At 38.3% G+C, this 17,001-nt stretch overlaps 1 long non-coding RNA gene across 1 annotated transcript; it reads left to right on the plus strand.

The window, feature by feature from the left end:
* The first annotated feature begins 14,031 nt into the window (after positions 1-14,031).
* LOC107009269 lies at positions 14,032-16,449 on the plus strand. The gene is made up of 2 exons (XR_001455384.2): positions 14,032-14,724; positions 15,843-16,449. It is a non-coding gene; the product is annotated as an uncharacterized LOC107009269 (long non-coding RNA).
* The last annotated feature ends 552 nt before the right edge of the window (positions 16,450-17,001 follow it).

Genomic DNA, 17,001 nt, shown 5'->3' on the forward strand with positions numbered 1-17,001 from the left:
TGTTTTCAAGCACAACAATCCTCCTATTTAAGGCCGACAACCCCGCCTCAACTCCGATGATTCTCTCATCGAGTTGGCTGTTGTCTGTGCCTTCCTCCTATTCAACAACAGCTCTACCAGTAAGAGAAGGGTTACAAGAAGGTTCTCTTACCTTGTTCTTGTCACGTTTCATGGAAGGTTCTCTCCGAACTTCTGGTTCCTTGTCTTGAACAACCTCTTCATTCCGTTGTGACTTGGACGCCATGCTTCAACTGCTGCTCTGATACCACTTGTCACGGGGTCAAATTTTTCACCTCGTGGGACAGTAATGAAGGCGTGCACGGCTCCTCAAAACTCAGTCCTACCAAACGCCCAAGAATCAAAAAGCAAGACAGTCCACAAACAGCCACAAACAATAAAGAAAACAAGAAAGGGAAGCCAAGTCTTTTGAGGCCAACAAGCCAATTTTCCAATATTTCCAAGTCTTTACAAGAGAGATTTTACAAAGTATGAGATATGAGATATGTGATATTCTGCTAAGTATGCTATCTGAAAAGCTACTTAAACATTATACAAAGCCTCCAAAAGTGAGACAAAAACGTTTGGGAAGCATTCAAAATAAAAGGCTACAAGTGGCAGATTTTCCAAGGCTGAAAAGTAGGCAGATTTGTCTTTCCTGCTTTACTGCCACCTGGAAGACTTGCTGCACAGATTTTATCTTCAGTCATTGGCTAAGCATGGGGAACATGGCAGGTTTATCCTTGCCTACAAGAAACCCCCATCAGTTGGGAGGGAGTTTGGCAAGGTTCTTGATCCTCCGAGCTTTGACGCGATGCTGCTACATTGTTGGAATTATGGGATTTTCATGTACCGCCTTGCGGGGCGGGACACGCTCCCCCACCTGAATTGGCGACGACCCCGACGCCACACAACTGCATGTACTGGTGGACTTTGTCGCGAAACTGCCACAAGTCTTCATATTTTTCCCAAGTTGCCTCTTCCGGAGCCGTCCCCTTCCAATGAACTAGGAACTGCGAACTAGAATTGTTCCAGCCCTTTCCCCGAACAAGCTGATGATCAATGATGGCTTCAATTTGCTTGTCCAAAGTAGGGGGTGTAGTGAAGATTCGGGCTCGCCCGGACTGCCCCCGCTCCTTGTCTTCCATGTCTTCAAAATATGGTTTTAATTGGCTTACGTGGAAGACAGGATGTATCTTCAAGTGATGGGGCATGTCAACCCGATACGAAATCTTGCCAGCCTTGGCAACGATCTCAAATGGCCCCTCATATTTGCGAATCAAGTTTTGATTCACACTCCGCAACGATTTGAATTGCCGTGGGTTGAGTTTTACCATAGCTCTATCCCCAATTTGATAATTCACCGGACGTCGCTTGCGATCAGCAAACTTCTTCATCTTCCGGGCTGCTTTGTCAAGATACGATCGTGCAAGGTCGACCTGCTCCTCCCAGGCTTTCGCCATCTGATAAGCACCCGGACTTTTGAAACCGGCATCGACGGGCAAGGATTGGGGCGTATTTGGCTGCTGCCCCGTTGCGTGGGTGGTCTCCCCACAAATGTAACAACCTTCCCGATGAGGAGCACCCCTCTTGCGATCCTCATAGTTCTTCCGGAAATTGGAAGGTTGATCACGAGAGTTACCCCTCGTGTCGCTGCCTCGGTTCACATTCGGTCTGCTTCTGCTCCTGTTGTTGTTGTCAACCTTGGGAGGAATAGTTTTGCTCCGGTTATCCCTCCCCTTTGCCGCTTCAGCTCGAAATTCGTTGAGCGATTCTGCCACTAATATCGCTTCATCCACGTCGCTGACTTGACGTCTTTGAAGCTCTTGCTTGGCCCTGTTTTGAAGGCCATCAAGAAAATAAAATAGCAAGTCCTCACTGGTTAGGCTAGGAACTTGAAGTGTTAACTTCGTATACTCCTTAACATAGTCCCGAATGGAGGAAGTCTGTTTCAACTCCCTCAACCTCCGACGAGCTTCGTGAACGACATTTTGAGGGTAAAACTGACGTTTGAGTTCAACTTTGAACTGCTCCCAACTGTCAATGCAGCAAACTCCCCTCTCCATGTCTGCCTTCTTCCGGCGCCACCACAGCATGGCTGTATCCGTCAAATACATAGCTGCTGTTCTAATCTTGGCAACTTCATTGTGCATGTCCACATGCTCAAAATAGGCTTCCATCTGCCACAAGAAATTCTCAACGTCTTGAGCACTCATTTCTCCACGAAATTCTTTGGGTTTAGGAGCCTCAATACGGGTCTCACGAACAGTAACGGGAGTAGGAACCCCCACCTCGGCAGCCTCATCAACCTGCCTCCTCAGCGCCTCCACCTCTCTTTGAAGGGAAGAGATGGCCTCGTTGAGCTTGTGTTCAAGGGTGGACAGGCCCTCTTTTTGAACATCCCCAAGCTCAATAAGGTTGTTCTTCACCTCGTTCAGCCCTTCAATCGCTACGGACTCGAGGGAACTGAAGTTGTTTTCAACCACAACAATCCTCCTGTTTAAGGCCGACAACCCCGCCTCAACTCCGATGATTCTCTCATCGAGTTGGCTGTTGTCCGTGCCTTCCTCCTCTTCAACAGCAGCTCTACCAGTAAGAGAAGGGTTACAAGAAGGTTCTCTTACCTTGTTCTTGTCACGTTTCTTGGAAGGTTCTCTCCGAACTTCTGGTTCCTTGACTTGAACAACCTCTTCATTCCGTTGTGACTTAGACGCCATGCTTCAACTGCTGCTCTGATACCACTTGTCACGGGGTCAAACTTTTCACCTCATGGGACAGTAATGAAGGCGTGCACGGCTCCTCAAAACTCAGTCCTACCAAACGCCCTAGAATCAAAAAGCAAGACAGTCCACAAACAGCCACAAACAATAAAGAAAACAAGAAAGGAAAGCCAAGTCTTTTGAGGCCAACAAGCCAATTTTCCAATATTTCCAAGTCTTTACAAGAGAGCTTTTACAAAGTATGAGATATGAGATATGTGATATTCTGCTAAGTATGCTATCTGAAAAGCTACTTAAACAATATACAAAGGCTCCAAAAGTGAGCCAAAAACGTTTGGGAAGCATTCAAAATAAAAGGCTACAAGTGGCAGATTTTCCAAGGCTGAAAAATAGGCAGATTTGTCTTTCCTGCTTTACTGCCACATGGCAGACTTGCTGCACAGATTTTATCTTCAGTCATTGGCTAAGCATGGGGAGCATGGCAGGTTTATCCTTGCCTACAAGAAACCCCCATCAGTTGGGAGGGAGTTTGGCAAGGTTCTTGATCCTCCGAGCTTTGACGCGATGCTGCTACGTTGTTGGAATTATGGGATTTTAATGTACCGGCTTGCGGGGCGGGACACTTGTCACAGGGTCAAATTTTTCACCTCGTGGGACAGTAATGAAGGCGTGCACGGCTCCTCAAAACTCAGTCCTACCAAACGCCCAAGAATAAAAAAGAATGACAGTCCACAAACAGCCACAAGCAATAAAGAAAACAAGAAAGGGAAGCCAAGTCTTTTGAGGCCAACAAGCCAATTTTCCAATATTTCCAAGTCTTTACAAGAGAGCTTTTACAAAGTATGAGATATGAGATACGTGATATTCTGCTAAGTATGCTATCTGAAAAGCTACTTAAACAATATACAAAGGCTCCAAAAGTGAGCCAAAAAAGTTTGGGAAGCATTCAAAATAAAAGGCTACAAGTGGCAGATTTTCCAAGGCTGAAAAATAGGCAGATTTGTCTTTCCTGCTTTACTGCCATATAGAAGACTTGCTGCACAGATTTTATCTTCGGTCATTGGCTAAGCATGTGGAGCATGGCAGGTTTATCCTTGCCTACAAGAAACCCCCATCAGTTGGGAGGGAGTTTGGCAAGGTTCTTGATCCTCCGAGCTTTGACGCGATGCTGCTACGTTGTTGGAATTATGGGATTTTAATGTACCGTCTTGCGGGGCGGGACACGCTCCCCCACCTGAATTGGCGACGAACCCGACGCCACACAACTGCATGTACTGGTGGACCTTGTTGCGAAACTGCCACAAGTCTTCATATTTTTCCCAAGTTGCCTCCTCCGGAGCCGTCCCCTTCCAGTGAACTAGGAACTGCGAACTAGACTTGTTCCAGCCCTTTCCCCGAACAAGCTGATGATCAATGATGGCTTCAATTTGCTTGTCCAAGGTAGGCGGTGTAGTGAAGATTCTGGCTCGCCCGGACTGCCCCCGCTCCTTGTCTTCCATGTCTTCAAAATATGGTTTTAATTGGCTTGCGTGGAAGACAGGATGTATCTTCAAGTGATGGGGCATGTCAACCCGATACGAAATCTTGCCAGCCTTGGCAACGATCTCAAATGGCCCCTCATATTTGCGAATCAAGTTTTGGTTCACACTCCGCAACGATTTGAATTGCCGTGGGTTAGTTTTACCATAACTCTATCCCCAATTTGATAATTCACCGGACGTCGCTTGCGATCAGCAAACTTCTTCATCTTCCGGGCTGCTTTGTCAAGATACGACCGTGCAAGGTCGACCTGCTCCTCCCAGGCTTTCGCCATCTGATAAGCACCTGGACTTTTGAAACCGGCATCGACGGGCAAGGATTGGGGCGTATTTGGCTGCTGCCCCGTTGCTAACTCAAACGGACTCCTTCCCGTCGCCTCACTTCGCTGCAAGTTGTAGGAGAATTAGGCAGTATCCAGCAGCCTGGCCCAATCCCTCTGGTTGGCACTAACATAGTGCCGCAAGTAGCACTCTAACAGTGCATTGATCCGCTCAGTCTGCCCGTCTGTTTGAGGGTGGAAGCTGGTCGAGAAGTGCAACTCCGACCCCAATAAGCTGAATAATTCCCTCCAGAATGAGCTAATTGCAAGGCTAAAGAGGCTGTCATTACAATGGCATAACAAATTTTAATTTTGTTTTCAAGAGATGGTAGTATAGATCTTTAAGGAATTTTTTTATTGTACCTTCAATAATTTCAGCAGAGAAAATTTGCGTAAATACTCAATTAAAGTGTGTTATTTATCTGTACTGACAAATACTTATAACAATAACTTTGCAAAAACATGAACAACAAAATTTAAAATATGTACTCAAAAATAATAATTAATAACATAAGTATGATTAGTGACCGTAAAAAAACATATATGGATCTGTGACAATAGAATGAAACAGAAAGGAAAAAATCGAGTTCACCACATGCACAGTGTTCCCTTAAGGAAACTATTCATCTCTAGTACCCGAGTTTTAAAGGAATAAACCCTCTCAGGATAGAACGATTCTATTCACCAGTGTATAGATACAAACAATGGTGTTAGTGAGCTACTCAACATGAGAAAAGTATAAGAATATTAAATTGTGCAGAAGAAGAAGAAGAAGTTCAAAATTTTTAGTTTTTTAAAATGAGAGAAAATTTCTCTATTTATAAACAACAGTGGGTAGTGTGAAAAAATATTTATTGTTCCTCATCAAAAAGAGTACAACTCTTTGAAAAGTTGCAACCCCTCGAAAAGGTCACGACCTTTTATAAAATTCACAATTTTTCATAAAAATTGTAACTTTGCATTAAAGTCACAAGTCTTCATAAAAGTCACAATTTTTCATGAAAGGAAAAGACTAATTTTGAAAATAAATAAATTAAAAGGGAATCTTGATTTGTGATGGCACCACGTAGGCTGACCTAGGGTTCTTTTATATATATACACATGATATATCGATTTTTTCTTAATACGATCTTACCAAATAAGAAAATTATAGGTCCTGTAGAATTTCACCTAGAAACTTTTGAACATAAAGAAGAATTTCAGGATCTTGAAATCTTCATCATTCCTTTCCAACTTTTGAGGGAAAGGTTGGGAAATTTTTAATGTAGACCGAAATGGGTGGAATCTCATCATTCTTTCCACTTTCACCCCCTTCAACATTCAAAAGCACCTTTTTATCAATCTCAGATTGACCAATGTCGATCCATAAATTTTCACTCCATCGAAATCAAAATCCTCAAGTCATCTTTCTTTTGTACTTCTCTCCTAACCATTTTACCACTTCTTGTATCAATGGTCATGCAATGAAATATTTTTATTTTTCATATTCATCATGCTATCACTTAGAATAACACTCTTTTGTCTTAAACTTAAATAGGCAAAAATATGTTTCATTTTAGACTAAAGCTGTTTAATGAAAATAGAATGAGAAATGGTTATTTGGTTAAAGAAGAGGACTCATTCCTCATTTCTTTAAGATTTTTGTTTGAACCTTCAACCTTATCAATATTTAAGAAAATATATCTTTTGTTCGATAACTCTTTGGGTCAGCATTGGAATCTTTAGTCTTAGATCAATCACGGAGAGGCACTTAATGAATCATCTGATTCTATCTATCTATCTAACCATTGTTGCGATCACACCATTCTTTATCAGGGTCTCTCCAAGTTCCATCTCTTTCTTTGTTTCTCCATTAACTATTTCGATCCTTATTCCAACCCTGGTTTTCGTCTTGCCTTTGGAGAACTCCATGTATGATTTTCGAAAAACTTCACCTTTTCATTACACTATTGTCAAAATCATCATTTTCATAGACTCAACTCCCCTTTGTAATTATATCATTAGCACTTTTAGAGGTCGCACCCATGACGTAATAGTCAGGAGTTTCATTTGAGACATTATATTTGTCATTTTTATATCTCGTTCTTCATCTTTGAACTTTTTTCCTTGGTACTTCAGAGAAGTAGGTAATACCCTTTTTCACCTCAGCCTTCTGAATATGCCAAGCTCGATTTGTTTTGGTCATTTATAAAGCAAAGCTGTGAAAATCATCAATTTTTTCCTTTATTCAATTATTCAAGAGAACAGTTAACGCCATTTCTTTTTGTAATCGAAGCTATGATTTCTGAAAAGATTCACCACACTTTTTTGTAGAAGTTAGTGATCTAGTCTCGAAGTTGAAGCATCTGAGAGGGTGGAAAGAAACTATCTAAGAAAGCTTTTGTGAACTCGATCCAAGAAGTGATAGATCCTTTTGTTATTTCTCACAACAAAATAGTAGCTTCTCCAAATAAGGGGGAAAAAAGGAAGCAACATCATTCAAATAGACTTTTGAGGTATGTCGGCAATACTAAATGGACTACACACATCGATAAAGTTTTTAAGGTGATTGTGTGCATCCTTGTGAGTTTGCCCACGGACAAGGCCCTTCATTTAAAGAAAGTGCAACATGATGCTTGTCAAATAGCACTAGCACTTCCCTCCTCACCCAAACAATCTTTATCCATGAACTACCTTTCATATAAGAAGATTTAAAATTTAAAGTTTATGATGAGTTTCTACATAAATTTTAAGGTAATTTACACTAATAGTATTGAATTAATTTGAATCCACATATATTATGCTAGCTCAGTTGAAAATAGAAAAAACAATTAACATTGTTAGCTTCAATTAGGTTGAATGGCCAAAAGAGCACAATTCATCTAATTGGTTTAAAATTGAAATAAATTAAAAACTCAAGGATTAAGATTAGTAGTTTGCCTTTAATCTATCAAATATATGATCAAACTCAAAGTCATTAAATTTTAATCGAAGAAAATAAAATATTATGACACTCATAATGAAAATAAAATATTACACTTGTTATAACATTTTCAAGCACGAAAATCGGAAAAAAATTATTATGTGTGAGGCACACTAAATCATGCCTCTGTGATGCATTGTTTGATTGACAAATGGATATGAATGAAGCCTATTTGCTAAGCTGACAAATGTAACACCCTAAAACGAACTAAGGTTAACTAGAGCTTGGTGAATGTTTCTTGAGTTAATTTTGTGTTAAATTGAGTTACAATGATGTTCTGAGGCACTGTGTGAATTTTGGTTAAGTTTGGAGGTCAAACGTCCAAGAACGTCCATGACGTTCGGAAGGTGTGTCTTAGAAGGTACTTGTGTGTCTTGATGTGTTTGGTTGAGTTTTGCTTGTTCGTTTTAATCGAAATTGATGTGAGATGTTCCTAAGACCTATACTAATATGTTTAGGGGTTTAACTTCCGGGTACGACCCCACCTAGGACCCACGAGGGTACCTAGAAGATGACCCAAGACTTAGCACCCAAGCTGCCAAAATTGGGCAATCGACGCCCACAGTCTACTGGCCGTAGACTCAACGATGCCCCGTTGGTTGGGGCGCGTAGTCCCACACTTAGTGGGAGACTAGTCCCAATGAAACAGCCTATGAATCCATCGACGCCCCAGAAGGACGGGTCGTCGATCAAACGACGCCCAGTAGCTTGGGGTCGTCGATTGGCACCTGCAAAAGCTGTTGGACGTCTGCTGCCATGGTTTGGGGTGTTTTGTAAATTCACTCCAAGTATTTTATGACTCTAAGATGATATTTTTAGGGTATTTTAAGTTATATTAGATTATTTTTAATTTCTAGACCTAGACAAGACCCCTCACTTCAAAATATGCAAACTCTCTCCCTAAAAACAAACTCTCTCAAGTCACCATTGGAACTAAGACTCAAGGAGATCTAGGAGGGATAGTTTGGACGTGTTTCTTCATCAAAATTAGTGGGTTTACTTCTCATTGATATATGGTAGTCATCCTTGAACACTCTTCCATTCAAGGAGTCATTTCTAAAAGATTTTCAAAAAGAATTTTTGAACTCTATCTTCTTCTAGTTTTGATTTGAAGCATGGGTCTTCATGTAAAAGTTTTTTAATGATTCAGATATGTTTCATATAGTATTAATTGAAGATTTTAATGTCAAAATCCTAATGAACTCATGTTTATGCATATTTCCAACTTTTAGCTTAAGAAAAGGGTTAAATGAACATGATTGTGTAGTGTTTGAGCTTTGTTTTCCTTATGATGTTATTATGGTTTAGCTACTGCCCTAAGTGTCATATTATGATGAATTATTGAAGAATTGATTATAGGTGGTGAAAGCTTGGTTAATTGGTGAGTTGGTTTCATTGTATAACTCTTATTATGAAATGCTCTTGAGTGGTATGGTCCACCTTCTTGGTGGCAGTGTTTACTTGATGTATTTGGATTATTTATTATGTATTGTAAGTGTGTCTTTGAAGGCCTAATGTGTGAAATGAAGTGATAATGAAGATGGTTATTGTAATGTGTATTATGAAGCTTAAATTGCATGTTTTCTTTGGATTATGCCTAAATGAAGTAAGTATATATGTTGAGTATGTTAAAGTGTGTAATGTGATGGATGAAGGGCTATGCATGTATAGAATTAAATGTAAATGAAATGATGTTTATAAGCAAGGTCTGTTCACATATACACACACAAACACTTGAATGATGAATGAAGCTAAGTTAAGTCAAAAGTGGAGTTTTGGGGTGAACAATCTTCGCGAGTTGAGATGAAGTGTTTAGTAGCGACCTCACTACATCTTAAGAACTTTCTAAGATATGTCGGAGGATGAATGCCCTTCGTAAGTTGAGATGTGGTGTTCACTAGTTATCCTTAACCCATAGTTTATAATGTTGAGAATCTGTGGGGGAGTTATGCTTAGCACCGAGAGGATATGAAGAAGGGGTGGTTACACTTCCTGAGTTGAAATGTTATATTCCAATGTACCTCTTGAGATGAATAATCCTTATTAGTAGAGAATGAGTTACTTAGTAGTAATCTCCTTATCCCTTAACTATGTGCCCGCATAGGTGTAGCTATTGGGAAAACCATGTAAAAGCTAAAAGAAAGACCTCACTCTAGGTAAGCGGGGGGAACCGTATCGGGATTCCATGTCTAGATATCATGGTCTATGTCGTTAAGCTAACCCCCATAAAAGTAATGAAAGTACTAAGTCTTCTAAAAGAGTGTACTACTTAGGGTAGGTAGTGGAATGGGACGCTATCTATCCATTTCACTAGGTAGGCATTCCGAAAGGGGAGTCTTGGTAAGTCTTATATGAATTGAAAGTCCTAAGTCTTCTAAAAGAGTGTACTACTCAGGGTAGGTAGTGGAATGGGACGCTATCTATCCATTTCACTAGGTAGGCATTCCGAAAGGGGAGTCTTGGTAAGTCTTATATGAATTGAAAGTCCTAAGTCTTCTAAAAGAGTGTACTACTCAGGGTAGGTAGTGGAATGGGACGCTATCTATCCATTTCACTAGGTAGGCATTCCGAAAGGGGAGTCTTGGTAAGTCTTATATGAATTGAAAGTCCTAAGTCTTCTAAAAGAGTGTACTACTCAGGGTAGGTAGTGGAATGGGACGCTATCTATCCATTTCACTAGGTAGGCATTCCGAAAGGGGAGTCTTGGTAAGTCTTATATGAATTGAAAGTCCTAAGTCTTCTAAAAGAGTGTACTACTCAGGGTAGGTAGTGGAATGGGACGCTATCTATCCATTTCACTAGGTAGGCATTCCGAAAGGGGAGTCTTGGTAAGTCTTATATGAATTGAAAGTCCTAAGTCTTCTAAAAGAGTGTACTACTCAGGGTAGGTAGTGGAATGGGACGCTATCTATCCATTTCACTAGGTAGGCATTCCGAAAGGGGAGTCTTGGTAAGTCTTATATGAATTGAAAGTCCTAAGTCTTCTAAAAGAGTGTACTACTCAGGGTAGGTAGTGGAATGGGACGCTATCTATCCATTTCACTAGGTAGGCATTCCGAAAGGGGAGTCTTGGTAAGTCTTATATGAATTGAAAGTCCTAAGTCTTCTAAAAGAGTGTACTACTCAGGGTAGGTAGTGGAATGGGACGCTATCTATCCATTTCACTAGGTAGGCATTCCGAAAGGGGAGTCTTGGTAAGTCTTATATGAATTGAAAGTCCTAAGTCTTCTAAAAGAGTGTACTACTCAGGGTAGGTAGTGGAATGGGACGCTATCTATCCATTTCACTAGGTAGGCATTCCGAAAGGGGAGTCTTGGTAAGTCTTATATGAATTGAAAGTCCTAAGTCTTCTAAAAGAGTGTACTACTCAGGGTAGGTAGTGGAATGGGACGCTATCTATCCATTTCACTAGGTAGGCATTCCGAAAGGGGAGTCTTGGTAAGTCTTATATGAATTGAAAGTCCTAAGTCTTCTAAAAGAGTGTACTACTCAGGGTAGGTAGTGGAATGGGACGCTATCTATCCATTTCACTAGGTAGGCATTCCGAAAGGGGAGTCTTGGTAAGTCTTATATGAATTGAAAGTCCTAAGTCTTCTAAAAGAGTGTACTACTCAGGGTAGGTAGTGGAATGGGACGCTATCTATCCATTTCACTAGGTAGGCATTCCGAAAGGGGAGTCTTGGTAAGTCTTATATGAATTGAAAGTCCTAAGTCTTCTAAAAGAGTGTACTACTCAGGGTAGGTAGTGGAATGGGACGCTATCTATCCATTTCACTAGGTAGGCATTCCGAAAGGGGAGTCTTGGTAAGTCTTATATGAATTGAAAGTCCTAAGTCTTCTAAAAGAGTGTACTACTCAGGGTAGGTAGTGGAATGGGACGCTATCTATCCATTTCACTAGGTAGGCATTCCGAAAGGGGAGTCTTGGTAAGTCTTATATGAATTGAAAGTCCTAAGTCTTCTAAAAGAGTGTACTACTCAGGGTAGGTAGTGGAATGGGACGCTATCTATCCATTTCACTAGGTAGGCATTCCGAAAGGGGAGTCTTGGTAAGTCTTATATGAATTGAAAGTCCTAAGTCTTCTAAAAGAGTGTACTACTCAGGGTAGGTAGTGGAATGGGACGCTATCTATCCATTTCACTAGGTAGGCATTCCGAAAGGGGAGTCTTGGTAAGTCTTATATGAATTGAAAGTACTAAGTCTTCTAAAAGAGTGTACTACTTAGGGTAGGTAGTGGAATGGGACGCTATCTATCATTTCACTAGGTAGGCATTCCGAAAGGGGACTCTTGGTAAGTCTTATATGAATTGAAAGTACTAAGTCTTCTAAAAGAGTGTACTACTTAGGGTAGGTAGTGGAATGGGACGCTATCTATCCATTTCACTAGGTAGGCATTCCGAAAGGGGAGTCTTGGTAAGTCTTATATGAATTGAAAGTACTAAGTCTTCTAAAAGAGTGTACTACTTAGGGTAGGTGGTGGAATGGGACGCGATCTACTTCTTTCACTAAGTAGGCATTCCGAAAGGGAAATCTTGGTGTGTTGTTAGTGTTCTTCTAATGTCTTGTAATTGAGTGGGGACTCTTTCTCCAGAGGCGAGTAAGACTAGACGGGGTAGTCGTGGGGATCAACTAGGTGTGTATTGAAGGAGATGTATGGGGATTTCCTTCATGTCTTACATTGGTGAGTCTTAGGATAACCTTAGCCAGGGAAACTCCTAAAGAAATGAGTGTACTTCCTCTTGGCTTGACTTTGGGAGTTCACTATTTTTGGGTAAAATGATTCACTGTAATATTGAAAAGGGTTCACTGTAACTTTTGGTAGTTCACTGTAAAATGGTCCTTTTTGGTTAAAATTAGGAAAATCTTTCTCTAAGTGTTAAATGATGATTCTTATGTTATTTTACTTCTATATTCATGAATGTTTTACTTTACTAAAATGTCCCTTTTTGCATGTGACATACTTAGTACATTATTTTGTACTAACCTTATACTTTTCTATACTCTATAAGTATAGGTTCGGAAGAAAGGTTGAAATTAGAAAGCAAGCTTGGGAAAGCCTCTCTCAAGACTAAGTATGTCCTCATATATTCGAGGGCATAGTTCTATTTCCTTAGTTTCTTTATTTAAAGACTTATTATGTATTTCTTTCAATATAAAGGGCCGTGTCCCTAAGATATTATGTCGTGTCTTGAAGTTTGGCTTGTGACGATGAGACTCCTTTAGTATTTTATGAAAATGTTTCCTTTATTAAATTATTTGTGAAAAGTTTTAATTCAGCACTACTTTTCATGTCTTATGTAATGAACGATAGATAAAAGGCTTGTACAAGACCCCACTCAAGTACGCCTTATGACGATCCAAGGGTTCTCCCTAACTTCTAAGGGTACTTGCGGGTCGTGACAACAAAGGGACATCTTAATTCACCATTTGTGATTTTTATGTTTCTTTCAATATATTTTGTGTTTCTATTTTTTATAATGTTTTTTCTTCTCTAAGATTTATTAACGTTGATTTAATTAGTTTGTGTTTTTTTACGACAAAGGGCAAAATATACCCCTCTACTATATAGGAAATAGTTTAAATATACTCTTGGTTATACTTTCGGGCTGAATATACCCTTCTCGTAATATTTTTGGGCTAAATATACCCCTCCCGTTATACTTTTGGGCTAAATATATCTTTATGAGTAATAGAGGACACGTGAAAAATGGGGATTCAATGAACTATTCAATTTAAAATAAATCAAATTAAGATATAACCTACCAGCCCTGCCCCAATAACTGAACCCGACCTAATATATAACACTGACTCATTTGATTTGTCTTTCAAACAAGAAAACCAAATGGACGATTGAGTTCTAGCTCTCCAGCAAGCAGCAACGAAAGAAGTCTGCAAACTTGGAATCGTTGCTTCGCAAAGGTTACGCAGATAAGCAAACATACACTAGTAAATTAGCTTAACATACCTATTATTTAAATTAATTATGGCTCACGACTTAATTTTGCTGTAATTACGATTTACGTTTTCTCTCTCATGTTTTATACACATACAAATACAAATTATACATATACATATATACATACACAATTTCGAACGATCTGAAATAATAAATTTTATAAAATTCAAAATATCTTTTAAGTTAATTTTAAAGTAATTTTGTCATTTTTATAAAAATAAAATTTAAGTCATATATAGGTTTTATATAATTTTGTGTATAATTAGTATATTTTATAAACATTTTGAAAATTTTAGTTTAGTTTAAATTAAGGTTATATTTTTGAATCACTTGTTTACAATGAAGTTAATTATTTTATTTCATTCAGATTAAAAAGATCATTAATTAATTAATATTAAATCATCTTATTTTAAGGTTTAGAGAATTTGTTAATTTAACCCAATTTGGCTATTTCTTAAATTTAATTCATCTTTGATCTCACCTTCAACCCTTTAAAAAACCAATTTTGGTCACATTTCCCATAAGCCAAACCCATCAGCCCAATTTTTCCTCTATTCCGAACCCACTCCCAATTCAAAACCCATTCCACCAACATACATGCAATGCCTAAACCAAAACTGACCCACTGATACTATTCTTTTTATCGAACAGAAAAACGAGAACTCGATCTGACCAGACTCAGAGCATACACGTTCTTCTTCTCCACCAACAGTTCAATGCGAAGAAACCCAGAAAATCGCGACCAAGACGCGAGACCTATACGAGCCAGCCCAAAAGCAACCCGACCTGTGTCTGTCTCCCTCTCTCCCTTATCCTCTACATACCGGAATAGTCCAGGTGTCTTAATCTCAGGCACTCGTTCTTTCTTTATCCAAAATCGGACGTCTCTCCATTTGAATTGGTAGATGAATCTGTTGTCACCCTTATCTCATGGAGATTTCGAATTTCAAATTCAAATCTGTCTGTTGCCCTCAGTTGCATACAACTTAAAAAAGATTAATCTAGTTTTAGAGACGAAGATACACCACAAATTTTCAGCTATATTGTTATATATAAGTATTTTAGATAATTTTTTGAAACCGTAGAGATTGGGAGTCCAGATTCCAACTTAGCGTTTGTTCTTATTTGCACTGTTTTGCTCGTCGGAGTTCTCGGAGTCATATTCCAAAGTTGGTGGTAAAGTCGCAGTTATTCTAAGCTTGTAGATGTCCCGTTTGCTGCCCGAAAAAAGGTAACATATCATCTTTCATACCATTCTTTCCGTCTATTCTTGTATTTTGATGCGATGTTTCTTCCATAATATTCTCTTTATCTTCTTCTTTTTTGATATGCCTGATTACTGTGTTATCATGCCATTGTTATTTGTTGCTGAAATAGGTAGTTTTAATGTGCTAGGCATCGTGTTCTTGAATGATTTGATCTTAAGATGGATTCAAGTTTATGTCATTTTTTATCTAATGTTGTGATTTCTCTACTTCTTCTTTGAGTTGCTTGGTTTTTTCCTTCTCGTTTGTTTGCTTGGACATGTCGTTTTAAAAGATATTTTATTTTTTTCTCTACTGTTAGTGTTGTTGTCTTTTTTTTTTTTTAAAAAAAAATGAAGCGAAGTATATAAATTAAGTTTATATGGAGGTCGTATGTTATGCTATTTATGTTTGTAGGCCAGTATTCAGCTAAACTTCGAATTCAATTGTTTCGTGCTCATTTTCACCCTGATTTCTTTCCATTTTCAATTGCTCCCTGCCTCATTCGTTGTTAGTTTTCTCCTCGAATTTTTGGCATTCCTTTCTAAAGATGAGTATGTGGCCTTTAGTGTTAATGGGTTTTTTAGTATGTGGAGTGCAATAACGTTTATTTCTTCTACTTTAGCTAAGACACCATCGAAGTTTGTTTTGGTGTTTTAATTTGAATGAATAATCTTTTCAATACTCGTGGTTGTTCATCGCTTGATTTCACCTATCTTAATAACATGGCAGTAAATGCGATTTACATGGCAGTTGCATTTAGTTATAAATTCCTAGTACTAAGTGGCATACTCTCTTTAGAATCTTAGTCACTTTATTGTCAATATTCACTAATTTGATAATTACTGTCTCACCTTTTTTCCTTACAGGTTTGTGCTTCCCTTTTGTTTTGAATTTTGATTTTATTAAATCTAAGCTTACATGATTCGGTGTCTTTGAGTGTTATGATTCAGTTCTTCTTAGTTTAATGCCGATTGAACTTCTTTTAAGGTCAATTTTGGATCAATCAAAATTTTTGTGGTTATTAGTTATTTTTGTTTGTTTTATCATTGGGAACATATGCTAATTCTTATTTATGTATTTTTTTTCATGTGAAACCATATAGAGTTTACTTGGGACTCATTCCTTGCGTTTCTTTGAGTTGAAGTCAGTTTAGTCAGTCTCATTTTTGTACGAAGAAACGAAGCTGAAAAATTCTTGAAAAGTCCAAAAAGGGGTTGTATACAGTAGTGTACACTGATATACATTGCAGTATACAGGTTGAAATACAAAAATACAGGATTGAGGTAAAATGCAAGTTGTTGGAAGACAAGATGAGGCTGTATACATGGAAAATACATGACAATATACAGGAAATGGGCCAAAAAATTTTATTGTATACAGCAGTATACATAAAACATATATGCTGATTTTTGAAGGCAAATAGGCCCAAAGCCTAAAATAATTTCCAGCAGGTCTCAGTGGTGAAAAAGAGGCACAATTAAAATAAGTACCAGTAGTCTTTGGATTTAAATAGGCTAAAAATTCATTATTTTAGCAACTTTAAACTTGTAAAAATTAGGCAAATCACATAGTCACATAGTCTAAGGGATAAATTACTTTCTATCCCTACTCTTTCACTATTTACCAAAAATTCCTTTTTATATTAATCAAGATACTTAATATTGCAGAACGATACTTAAATTAGAGCGGACGGATACTTTAATATTTAATTTGTTGTTATTAGTTAAAGCGTAAAAAATGGAATTACATTTATCCCACGTTTCACGCGGATGTTTAACAAATTTAGCGTTCAATCTGCATAAACTTCTAACTGATTTAGGGCATTAGTGAATTTCAAATTATGAAACCTTCACATTGTTCTTCTAAAAAATCACGCAAAGCTTGTTTAAAAAATTCTGAAACACAATTTGTGAAGATTCAAAAATAAATATTTCTATCTTGTTAAGATATTCTGAAACATGGGAAAGTGATGTTATATATGCGCGATATAAAAGTAATGGAATAGTGGTTTGGGAAAATATTTCGTTCATGAATCTTATTTCAGCAATTGCGGCTGAGTTGGATATTGATGAATCGAAAAAAAAGATTAGATATGTTATTGAAGTTGATTCCTCTCCATTGTGTATTCGGACTATTATGCGGTTGAAATTGTACATAGAAATTAAAAAACATGAGGTGGCATTCGAAATGTATCCTCTATGCATTGATACATCAGATAAAGGTGTTGAAGAGATACTAAATTTCGATGCAACAACAGGTGC

Source organism: Solanum pennellii, chromosome 2, assembly GCF_001406875.1.
Source record: "Solanum pennellii chromosome 2, SPENNV200".
Taxonomy (NCBI): domain Eukaryota; kingdom Viridiplantae; phylum Streptophyta; class Magnoliopsida; order Solanales; family Solanaceae; genus Solanum; species Solanum pennellii.